This window comes from Phocoena sinus, chromosome 19, assembly GCF_008692025.1.
Source record: "Phocoena sinus isolate mPhoSin1 chromosome 19, mPhoSin1.pri, whole genome shotgun sequence".
NCBI classification, from domain to species: Eukaryota; Metazoa; Chordata; class Mammalia; order Artiodactyla; family Phocoenidae; genus Phocoena; species Phocoena sinus.
Window position 1 is genome coordinate 10,347,349 of NC_045781.1, and position 13,269 is coordinate 10,360,617.

General features: G+C 43.1%; 1 pseudogene; it reads right to left on the reverse strand.

Moving 5' to 3' along the window:
• Nucleotides 1–11,367: 11,367 nt before the first annotated feature.
• Nucleotides 11,368–12,662, reverse strand: LOC116744440 (annotated as a pseudogene).
• Nucleotides 12,663–13,269: the final 607 nt, after the last annotated feature.

Sequence of the window (13,269 nt, forward strand, 5' to 3'; positions counted from 1 at the left end):
TTGAGGCGAGCAGGGGCTACTCTTTGTTGCGGTGCGCGGGCTTCTCGTTGCAGTGGCTTCTCTTGTTGTGGAGCATGGGCTCTAGACTCACAGGCTTCAGTAGTTGTGGCACGTAGGCTCAGTAGTTTTGGCACACGGGCTTAGTTGCTCTCTGGCATGTGGGATCTTCCCAGACCAGAGCTCAAACCCGTGTCCCCTGCATTGCCAGGCAGATTCTTAACCACTGCACCACCAGGGAAGTCCCAAAGTCACTGTTTTCTGATATTAGTAATGAACACTCCAGCTCTCAGTTCCTGTTTGCACCATGTCTTTTCACATCCTTTCACCTTCAGCCTATTTGTGTCTTTTGAAGTGTGAAAGGAAAATTAAAATGGAGTTGGGGGACTTCCCTGGTGGTGCAGTGGTTAAGAATCCGCCTGCCAATGCAGCGGACACGGGTTTGAGCCCTGGTCCGGGAAGATCCCACATGCCACAGAGCAACAAAGCCCGTGCACCACAACTACTGAGCCTGCGCTCTAGAGCCTGTGAGCTACAACTATTGAGCCCGTGTGCCACAGCTACTGAAGCCCATGCGCCTAGAGCCCGTGCTCTGCAGTAAGAAAAGCCACCACAATGAGAAGCCCGCACACCTCAACGAAGAGTAGCCCCCGCTCACTTCAACTAGAGAAAGCCCACGCACAGCAAAGACCCAATGCAGCCAGATCAATTAAAAAAAAAGAAACACCGGCTTTGACAAAAATTGGTGCAAGACACAGAGAAAGACATTTTATAATGATAAAAGGGTCAATCCAACAGATTTTTCAACTTTAGTTTGCAAACTGTAGTAAAATGAAAAAGGGAGACCCAAGAGACATAGAAAATAACAACAAAATCAAAGAGACATCACATCTAACTACAGCAGCAGAAAAACAGAATAGGTAAATCTATTTTATGATGAACAATACATCACAACAGTGTTTAGTCTGGTTATGTAGGAGAGGAGCATGAGGGAGGAGCCTGGGAAGGGGCATTACAAACTCCCTGGGATAATTCTTTATCCTGCTAGGGGCTCCAATTACTTGCACACATATTCAGATGTTGGAACTCACTGAATAGTTCACTGAAGATATGTGCATTTTGATGTATGTAAGTTTTACCTCCAAAGAAAAACTATCCATCCACAAATACTGAACTCTTGTTAATGATACGGACACTGAAATACTTGGGAGGAAATATCTTCAACTTTGAAATGCATCAACGTAAGATGTTTGAAGGTTCGAAGACTCACACTTTCTGATCAAAACTTCAAAGCAACAGCAGTCAAGATAATGTGGTACTGGCATAAGGATGGATATATAGATCAATGGGATGGAATTCAGAGTCCAGAGATAAAACCTTATGTCTGTGGTCAACTGGTTTTCAAACAAGGGTGCCACAATCATCAATGGGGAAAGAAAAATCTTTTCAACCAAGAGTGCTGGACAACTGGATAGCCACGTGTCAAAGAATGAAACTAGATACTTACTTCTGATTTTATACAAAATTAGCTCAAAATTGACCTAAGACTTACATGTGAGAGTTAAAGCTAGAAATATTTCCAAAGAAAACAGGTGAGTATGCATGACCTCGGATTTGGAAATGGATTCTTAGAACATGAGCAACGATGAAAAAGGATATCTTGGATTTCATCAAAATTAAACATTTTTGTGCAAAAGACATTATGAAGAAAATGGAAAGACAACATACAGGATGGGAGAAAATATTTGTAAATCATGTATCTGATAAGGGACTAGTATCTAGAATATATGAGGTACTCTTACAACTCAATAATACAAAGTCAAGTAACTCAATTTTGAAATGAGCAGATTAGTTGTTAGGAAAAGGCAGATCAAAACCACAAATACCACTTCACACCCACTGGGATAGCTAGAATGAAAAAAGAAATCAAAAAAAAAAAGAAATCAAGTAATAACCAATGTTGGCAAAGATGTGGAGAAATTGGAAACATGGCTGGCAGGATTGTAAAATGGTGCAGACACTTTGGAAAAGAGTCTGGCAGCTTCTCAAACATTTAAACATAGTTACTACAATGTCAGGGACTATTTATGTCTATTCACGGTTCTATTTTCAGCCCCTAGCAGCATTCTGGAAAATAGAGTAGGCAAATAATAAATATCTGTGGATGAAATAGCTAAAGGAATGAATCTCTCCATATTTCCATATTCTTATTTTCTAAAACTTTGGTTATCTTTGATCACCTTTTCATGACAATGGTTTTATTATATTATTTTCTATATAGAGAATGGAAAACTGCTTTTTCTTTTCTGTAATCTAGTTATTCAATTTTTTTTTCCTATTGCTAGTTTATGAAAAGTTTATTTCGGCTCCACAACTTGTTTTAGTAATGTCATGTAAACTTTTAGGATCGTTGTCAAATTCAGGAAGTCCCCTACCAAGTTTCTTTCATGTATGAGGTACAAGATTACAAGGCATCTGAAGATCTCTTGTTCAGTGACAAGCCTTAAAAACTCTGCGTTGTCAACATTAACAGTTTGCAGAGGGAGAGTTCCTGGAAGCCATTCCTACACTGAGACAACAGGCAATAACTATATATAAAAGTGATTGCAAACCACATAAATACATTTCACTAAATCCATAAATAAATAAACAAGCATAGAGTTACTAGATGACACAGCAACTCTACTTCTACCCAAGAGACATGTCCAAGACAAACGAAAACACATGCATGCAAAAACTTGTATACAGAGGTTTACGGTAGCATTATACATAGCAGCCAGAAGGTGGAAACAATCCAAACTGATGAATTAAGCAAAATGTGCTACATCCATAAATGGACTATTATTCAGTCATAAAAAGGGACGGAGTAGTGATACGTGCCACACATGGATAAACCTTGAAAGCATTACACCAAATCACAGTCATAAAAATCATAGCCAGTCATAGAGACTACATATTATATGATTCCATTTTTACGAGTGGTGGAGGGGGTGTAGTAGCTAAAAGGTATAGTGTTAATTTGAGGCGATGAAAATGTTCTAAGATTAACTGTGGTGATAGTTGCACATATCTGTGCTTATATTAAAAACTTTTGAATTTTACACTTTAAGTGGGTGTATTATACAGTATGTGAATTGTATCTCAGTCAATCAGTTATAAAAAGTAAGTAAAAGCACTATTCAAAATCATTTTCTACTATTGCAAATTGTTATGAATACCTATTTTAAGAAGAGCATTGAAAACAACTGGTTTGGGAGAGGGATAAATTGGGAGTATGCGATTAACAGATGCACTCTACCATATATAAAATAGCTAAACAACAAGGATTTACTGTAGAGCACAGGGAACTATATTCAGTATGTTGCAATAAACTATGACAAAAAAGAATTGAAAAAAGAATATAGATATATACATATGTATAACTGAGTCATTTTGCTGTACACCTGAAACACAATATTGTATATCAACTATACCTCAATAATAAATAAAAATTCAAGTCAGCAAACAACTGGTTTGTAAGGCAAGTAGTAAATGTAGAAATTTTTAAATTCACTTCTACGCTATTATTTGGGAAACAAAAATGAGAACAAACAAAACGAACAAATGAAATTGCATCATAAAAGGCAAATGCCTGGTACATCACAAATAGTAAATATTGGGTATCATCTTTCACCCTCCAAGAAATCAGAAAAGACGCGGCCACTCACTGCAAAACAAGATACGAAAACGCAACTCACCTGGAACTTGGTTGTTTTCTCCTTTCTCTGGGGAAGGGCAGAGTCACGAGCAGACAGAGCTGGAGAAAGGAAATGAAGTCATAAGAAAAAAGCAGGAATCCCCTAGCCTGCTTGGCATCTTTGCGAAAGTTACAGGAAGGTTCCCCTTCCACCGAGCAGACACAGCCCCTGGTGAGCAGTGTGGGCTGGGGTCCTGCCGCCTCTCGTTCACCTCGGACAAGCACTGTCAGTGCCGACAGCTGGTCCTCAGAGCGCCCAGGCCAGCCGTCCCACCCCAGGAAATGTGGGGCAGGGGAGGCAATAGAATATATTTTGGGGCTGGGGCCAAAATGCCCGCGTTCAGGCGACTTCCCTGGCTGTCCAGTGGTTAAAACTTCGCCTTCCAATGCAGGGGGTGTGGGTTCGATCCCTGGTCAGGGAGCTAATATCCCACATGCCTCGTGGCCAAAAAAATAAAACAGAAGCAATATTGTAACAAATTCAATAAAGACTTAAAAATGGTCCACATCGGGCTTCCCTGGTGGCTGGGTGATTGAGAGTCCGCCTGCCGATGCAGGGGACGCAGGTTCGTACCCCGGTCCGGGAAGATCCCACATGCCGCGAAGCAGCTGAGCCCGTGAGCCATGGCCGCTGGGCCTGCGCATTTGGAGCCTGTGATCGGCAACGGGAGGGGCCGCGGCCCGCGTAGAGTGGGGGGAAAAAAAAAAAAAAGGTCCACATCTTCAAAAAGAAAACAAGAAACAAAAACAAACCAAAAAACCCCAAAATGACCGAGTTCAAATCATGGCCGTGCTGCCCACTGGTCAAGTAACTGGTTTATGTTAGTCATCTGCGAGTTAAGGATTCCAACAGAGCCTACCTCTCAGGATAATTGCGAGGATTAACGTGTGCGCAGGCGCAAAGCTGTTCTCACGCTACTCGGGGGACCCTCTTTCCTGGTAGCTTCATAGAAGCAGATGCTATTCTGAATGGTAAAGCCGTCTTTGCCAATGTGCTTGTCAGATACCCGACATCAGGCTGTAATCTTTGAAAAGTGTGAAATTCTGGTTGGCAGCTTTACGTATTTGTTGCTTGGTAAATTTTTTTATGTTCTTATTTGTTTTATAAAAAGGAATCATTGTGGGAATTCTCTGGCGGTCCAGTGGTTAGGACTCTGAGCTTTCACTGCCGAGGGCCTGGATTCGACCCGTGCTCGGTGCAAAGAAAAATAAAAGAACCGTTGCCGGTGAATTTTCTTCCTGAAGCCAGAAAAGGCTCAATGACCCATCCCTCTCCTATGTTCATGGACTAACGGACCTCTGACATATCTTAATTTGTCGTGTTAGAACAAAAACATTGCGAGTCTCTGTTTCACTTAATGGTACTTGAGTAGTGATGACAAAACCCAACCCACATAGTTGTTTTGGAGATTTTGTGAGCTTATCTATGTGAGGCTCAGTGCCTGGCACGTTAGATACATTCTCAATAACTAATGAGGATCAGATGACTTTTGCTCCCATTTAATAGGTAGGAAGGCTGAGGTTCAATGAGAATAAGGCACCAGGGTCACAGAGTTGACAACAGGCAGTGGCTGGGCCTGAATCCAGCTCTGACTCAAAAGCCTGTGCTCTTCACCATGTCTCCGTGCTGCCCTAAAGACAAATACAAGACAAGAAAGGGGGAATTCTCATGGAATCAGGAAAGGACAGTCGAGGAGTGGATTCATTTATCTATGGCTGCTGTGGAAAATTAGCACAAACTTAGCTTCAAACAACACAAACATATTCTCTTACAGTTCTGGAAGTCAGAGATCCAAAGCGTGTACGGCTAAAGTCAAGGTGTGGGCAGGGCTGATGCTTTCTGGGGGCTCCGGGGAAGGATCCATTCCTTGCCTCTTCCAGCTTCGAGAAGCGGCTTGTGGCCCCTCCCACCATCCTCAAAGCCAGCTGCATGGAATGTTTTCTCTAACAGGCTGCCTTCCTTTTATAAGCCTCTTGTGATTACATTGGGTCCACCTGGATCATCTAAGATCATCTCCCCATCTCAAGACATTGATTACATCTGCAAAGTCCCTCTTGCCATATAAGGGAACATACACATAGGTTCTGGGGATCAGGACGTGGGTGTCTTTGCGAGGGGCACTACTCAGCCATCCCCAGGGAGTGAAGGACAGACCCACGGAAGAGGGAGAAATCTGCTGACATAGGATCTGCTTGCCGGGTAGTATAACGCAGGGAGGAGCGTGGTTTCTGGAGCCACATCGTTGAGGGTTTAACACGGACTCGTTACCTCTCTGTGCTTCATCTGTGTAAAAGGAAGATTGTAACCTCCTCGCAGGGTCATCAGGAGGCATAACGCTGTGAATACACATAAAACACAGCGCTAGGAGCCTGTGCTCCGCAACGGGAGAGGCCACAGCAGTGAGAGGCCCGCGTACCGCAAAAAGAAAACAAAACAAAACGCAGCACCGGGCCGCGCACACTGTAAGAACTGAGACACGTTCCCTACTCTCGTTAGCGTCTCCCCTTACTGGGAGAAGCATCCCCCCCACAACTCCTAACTTCTTCTCTGTGCCTCAACGATCATCAGAAGCCTTCCTCCCAGTAACGGGGAGTTGCACGGAGGTCTGACAATTCTGGGGGTTTAGTGGGAAAACCTCACTGGGCCAAATAAGGGTTTGGTTCACCTGGCTCGGTTTTGTCCGTGACGTCCAGCAGGGTCCCTTTTCTAGACCCGATTTTCCAGACTTGGCCTTTCCTGAGTTCTCGAGTCCTCACACCCCTTTATGTGGGCCATTGTTTCCACCTGGAAGACGCTCTTTCCCTTTATTTTCCTGGAAAACTTTCATGTGCCCTTAAAAACCTACTCAGCTGTTGCCTTCAGGAAGCCCTCCATCACCCTCCAGGGATATTTTATTTTATTTATTTATTTTTAAATTTATTATCATTACTATTTTTTTGGTTGTGCCCCGAGGCATGTGGGATCTTAGTTCCCCGGCCAGGGATCCGACCCCCGCCCCCTGCAGTGGAAGCGTGGATTCTTAAGCACTGGACCGCCAGGGAAGTCCCATCCAGGGATATTTGATTAATTAACCTCCTGTGTTGCCCGAGAGGCGATCAGTTCTTACTCAGCTTCGTATCGCCAGTCCCTCAGATAAAAGGGTGGAATCCACAATGAATGGAGGAGTGAATGAACCCACAAGTGGACAGGGGAGCTGTGGCCCGGGTGAGAGTTGAAGTTCCCCGGTCAGAGGATTTGGAGAACCGCGGTTTTATTTTCTGGGTTTCTTACCGTATCTACTGTTCTCAAGCATCTTGAGGACATCCGTGGGATGTCCTTGAAGACAATAAACATTTCTCGTTGAAGCCCTGATTTGGCCACCGGCTCCTCCCTCACAATGTTCCTGCCAGCCTTTCTTACCCCGCCTTAGAAAAGCCCTTTTCTGTTTAAATTTGAGACACTTGCAGATTTCTGAAATCGGAGGGTTCTCCCTGACAAGTGTTTGGTTTTTTTTTAACATCTTTATTGGAGTATAATTGCTTTACATTGTTGTGTTAGTTTCTGCTTTAAAACAAAGTGAATCAGCTCTATGTACACATATATCCCCATATCTCCTCCCTCTTGCGTCTCCCTCCCACCCTCCCTATCCCACCTCTCTAGGTGGTCACAAAGCACCGAGCTGATCTCCCTGTGCTATGCGGCTGCTTCCCACTAGCTACCTATTTTACGTTTGGTAGTGCATATATACAAGTCCTTTTGAATGAAGTCTGTCCTTATTGAGGTTCAGATGTGTTTTGATTTGACAGGCTGGGCTCAAAAGTGATGAATGCTGTCAGAGTGTGGATAAGCAGCTTCGTTTCAGATGGTCTCATCTGGCAATAAGCCTTTCCTGTGGGTGTTTCCATGTGACCCAGTGGGTCCAGCAGCTTCCATGATATTTTTTTTCACTTTCTTTATTTAAAAAAAATAAGATATAGGGCTTCCCTGGTGGCGCAGTGGTTGAGAGTCCACCTGCCGATGCAGGGGACACGGGTTCGTGCCCTGGTCCGGAAAGATCCCACATACCGTGGAGCGGCTGCGCCCGTGAGCCATGGCCCCTAAGCCTGCGCGGCCGGAGCCTGTACTCCGCAACGGGAGAGGCCACAACAGTGAGAGGCCTGCATACCACAAAAAAAAAAAAAAAAAAAAAGATATATTTGACTTACAACACTGTGTAGATTTAAGGTGTACAACAGATTGATTTGATACACTTATATTGCAAAATGATTGCCCTTGTGGTGTTAGTTAATACCTCTATCACGTCACATAATTATTTCTTCTAGTGGTGGGAACAAGTAATGTTTATAATACAGTTTTGTTGTCTATAATCACTATATCATGTATTAGGTCTCCAGGACTTATTTATCTACTAGTTACATGTACCCTTAAACAATAGCTCTCCCATATCCTCCACCCCCAGCCCCTGGTAACCACCATTTTACTCTGTTTTTATAATTTGGGTTTTTTTATTTTTATTTTTTTTTAAGGTGGGGGGGTCAGGGTCTTATTTAAACGTATCTGAATTTTTTAATGACCTGTCTAATCAATTCTTTTTTCCAGCTTCCTTTTTAAAATTTAATTAAAAACATTTTTATTGCAGTATAGTTGATTTACAATATTATATTAGTTTCAGGTGTACAACATAGTGATTCAAAAGTTTTATAGATTATACTCCATCTATAGTTATTATAAAATATTGGCTATATTCCCTGTGCCGTACAATATATCCTTGCGGCATGTTTATTTTATACATAATCGTTTGAACCTCTTAATGCCCTACGCCCCTCTCCCCCGTCCCTCTCCCCACTGGTAACCACTAATTTGTCCTCTGTATCTGTGAGTCTGTTTCTTTTTTGTTATATTCACTACTTTGTTTTATTTGTTAGATTCCACATATACATGACAACATACAGTATTTGTCTTTCTCTGTCTGACTTATCTCGCTTAGCATAATGCCCCCCAAGTCCATCCATGTTGTCCCAAATGAAAGAATTCCCTTTTTTCTCATGACTGAATAATACTCCATTATATACATAACACCACATCATCTTTATCCATTCATTCACTGACAGACACTTAGGTTGTTTCCATATCTTGGCTATTGTGAATACTGCTGCAATGAACATGGAAGTACACGAATCTCTTCAGTAACCTGTTTTCATTTCCTTTGGATCTATGCCCAGAAGTGGGAGCATCCATGCTGTTTTGTCACAGTTTAGGGTCCCCCTAGAGGGCTGTCCTAAGTCTGCCACAGTTGCATAGTCTGAGCCAGTTTTTTGAGTGAAGAAATTCCATCCCATTTCAATTAAGCACAGCACGTGCTGGGGCTGAAACACTTAGGTAGACAGTCTCAGGTTTCAGCTCAGAGGCAGGTCCAGGCAGATAAACATCTGTGATTTCAGGATTCGCAAAAAAGCCAGCTGCTTTTCTTTGGCAGCAGCAAAGCCCAGACTCAGTAGGGTCAGACAGCTATGTTCTAAGTTCAAGCAAGGCTTTCCTGGAACCCCTTCCTCTTCATCATTCTTAGAGTCCAAACTGACCCTCTAGAAAACATGCACACCAGGCTGGAGAAGCATCAGCCTCTCAGGGTCAGACATCTGATTTCCCAGGAGCCCAATAACAACTGAAAACGGCTTTTGAAATCTCCGAAAGTGTATCGCCATCTGGAGATTGCCTCCCTTTTCGTGTTGTCTCCTTTTTTCCCCAGAGGTTCCTATAGGCAAGACACATCTCTGTTCTTCAGACTCAGAGATTAAGTTTCAACCTGCCCACTGGCAGCAGAAATCCAGGGCGCTGTGGCCCCCTGCCACTTTTTCTTTGCAGCTTTCCGTGACTGAGATGATCCCACATCTAGGTGTATTAGCCACAAAATACAAACCCACGCTTTTAAAAGTTTCCCTCTTTCCCCCTCAAACCCCTGAGCAATAAATTCAGCACTTACAGGGTTAACATTACAGTTCGGGGGTTCAAGGGAGGGGCGCCGTGACAACTCTGTGAAGCTATCAAGGAAGCTAAGCATTTGCCTCCTAGGCCCTCTTTTTTTCTCTGGTTTATCTAAAGTTTTGTTCCTTGGGGTAGAGTCTGGAGAAAACCAGTCTGACACAGTTAATCCTCTAGCAACAACTGTGACAACACGTGTGAAGTGTATCTACCAGGAAGGCCCATCAGACACACACCGCCCAAGATTCCCACTGCAGGCTGGTCACGTAGTCACGCTCTGCCGAGCACGAACTCAAATTCCCGGCGCCCAGAAGGAAAGCAGGTGTTCAGCGTAAGCCGCATTATTTGTACAAAGAGTCAAGGCACAGTGAATCCCCGTTAACAGGAAATGGTGAGGGAACCCTACCAAAATCCAAGCTCCCAGATGTCCTTCATGACCTCGAAACGGGCCTTTCTACAGACAGTGGTCTCAGACCTGCTATTAACTCTTTTTGGCATCGGAGCTCTTTGCTGGGAAGGGAGAAAACAGAATGCACCTGTGGTTTGGGATTAACTTTAGAGGTGTCAATTTATGCTTTTCAATATACACAGTTGACCCTTGAATAACTTGGGGGTTAGGAGCGCTGACCCTCCACTCAGTCAAAAATCTGAGTATAACTTATAGCTGGCCCTCCATAGCCAAGGGCCCGCCATATTGCAAGTTCCCCATCTGTGGATTCAACCAACTGTGGATTGTGTATTTCTGTACTATTTACTATTTTCTTTTCATTAATGACTAAATGGCCACATTTAATTCCAGGTAAATGTTAGAACCTCTTGGATTACAACTATAAATACATTTTTTTTAAAAAAAGGAACACACAGAAATAACTATCAACGGTGTCTGAGAATAGAGCCTAAGTCAACGTACGTTGCATGTATTACAGGCAAGGCAGAGGCATTTTTTTTAAAGCTTTTGCAACAGACTTCAAATAATCTTGAAAGAAAGATGCAGGCCTTTACAAGATTTGACTTGCTGAAATCACAACACCTTCCACTCATGAAAAGTCATAAGACTTCAGCTTTTAAAGAAAATAATAAAATAAAAAGAACAGTTCCAGCCTTAGACCAAAAAGACCTGGAGGAGTATGGTAATTAGATTAAACAAGCATGGTCAAGCTTGACACCTGAATGCACTTAAGAGCAAACGCTCAAAGGGGATGGGGAGGAGAACAACCTATTTGGTAACAAAGGTGTATTATATATACTGTGATATAAAAAAGGTATGATGAAAATGTACCTTTTGCTAAAGCTTATACAAGTTCCTTGGTCCATAAAAACTATGTTAGATTTTCATCTTCTAGTCTGATTACCTTTTACTCCAGCCACACCTCTATTTCTTGCCCAGTTAAACAAAACCAAACACAAACCAGCCAAACAAAAATAACAGCTGAAAAAAATCAATTTCCAAAAGGTTGTACATTTTGATGTTTTTTTGTTTGTTTGTTTTACTGTGGCTTCTGCACTTCAAATCAGCACTTGCAGGTAATGGGCTTTTTGAATAGTATCACTGGGTATGAAAAGTTTTCCCAAGAAACCACAGAAGATTGTTCATTTTTTTCTTTCTTTTTTTTTTTTTTTTGGTCAACATTTGGCCGCACTCAAGTCAGTGTACGTCCTAGCAAAATGACGGCAGTTAGGACACAACTCTTGCTGTAGATGATGTGACATTGGTCGAATCTGTGCTGACATTTGTGTAATTCCCCTTGCTCTTTGTGTTTGACTCATTAGGGGGCACTTGGCTGGAGTTGGCTCGAAGGATTGCTCCCACCGCACTGCAATGTGGCTATGGCGCCAGTTCTGGGGTGTAGGCCCTGGTTCTGGGGTGTTGGTGGAATAAATGATTTCATCATTACGGACCAAAGTCACTGGAACCTGGACTGCCTGCCGGACCCCTCTCCAACCTTCTAGGAATGCAGAAATGTCTGGGACAACACAGAGCATACTCTCTCCACGTCTGTACATAGTTTCAGCTTCTACATCCCCAAACCACACTCGTAAATTTGGAGTGAAATTCTGTCCTGTAAGTTCAAGCATTGCTACATCCCCACTGCCATTCAGCTGAAGACTGTCTGCGACAGGCATGGGTATGACTGGGGCAAGGACAGGGCCCATCGCCTGATAAAATGTATACTCTGCCTTATCCGTACTATTGATTGTCCAGGAAGCGCCACCATTTATCATCTCTTTATTTGGTTCTTTTCGGCATGGAGCGGCCTGAAACTGAATTATTCTTTCTTGAGAAAGGCACAAGTACATTCTTTCTGTATCCTTAAGGTAAAAGGCACATTTATGGAGCTGTGACACAGGATCATGTGCATCCAGTGATGCGGTCTGCTTATCAACTTTCCTAATTATCAATCTTGGGAGTGCCATGCCAGTAACTGAACACACAAGTTTGACTGTTTGTCCATAATGGATGTATCCATCGCGGTCTGTGAATTCTTCTCCTTCTGATTCATCATCATCTCAGAGATGAATGTAAAATGCTCCCCACTGCCGAGAACTGGCATGGAAATTACCTCCTTCTACGTGCAAGGATCTGGTACTGTCTGGGATGGAAGTCGATTAAACAGAGCCACCTTTGTTACCGAGGCGATGCATAAGTCAGCATTTTTCAATGACTGCTTCTTTTTGGAAGCTTTGGAGATGACTTTTATCCGCTTGCTGAGGAACTTACCAAAGTCATCACTGTTGCCACAGAACATCTTTACAGACAGCACGAAGCGCTTCCTCTTGTCTGAATCAGATATATACAATGTTTTGGCCGTGCAATAGTTCTTTCCTTCCAAGTTCGGCTGCTGCATTTCTTGGTCACTATTTCCTATTCCAATAAATGCACATAGTTGAGACTCTTGTTCAGAACAACCATCGCGTTCCATTTGTTCTTTTTTTTCCCTTCCATCCACTGCCCATAAGATACACATAAGGAGGAGGGCAAAACAACCTTTTTCCATTTCCATATGACTTCTATGCAGCTTTTGCATGAAGAATAAGTACTGTTTGATCCCCTCGCTCTTTTTTTTTTTTTTTTTTTTTTGCGGTATGCGGGCCTCTCACTGTTGTGGCCTCTCCCATTGCGAAGCACAGGCTCCATCTTCCACAAACTCTCGCCAAAACTCCAACCCTCCTGTACTATTTACTATTGAAAAAAACATCCACGTGTAAGTGGACCCATGCAGTCCAAACCCAAGTTCAAGGGTCAACTGTATGAAGAAATATGGGGGAAAAATGTGTATTGGGACTTCCCTGGTGGCGCAGTGGTTAAGACTCCTTGCTTCCACTGCAGGGGGCACAGGTTCGACCCCTGGTTGGGGAACTAAGATCCTGCATGCTGTGCAGCATGGCCAAAAACCAAAAAAAAAAAAAAAAAAAAATGTGTATAAACGCAATCACACACTCATCCCCTGCCGGTTCTGGGTATGAGAGAGCCCGGGAGCAGTGACTCTACAGTAACGAGTACACCTAGTACCCATATTTTGGCCTCTAATCACCATTCTCCACTACACGGAAGAAGGCCTCCTTGTTAAAAGGAGGG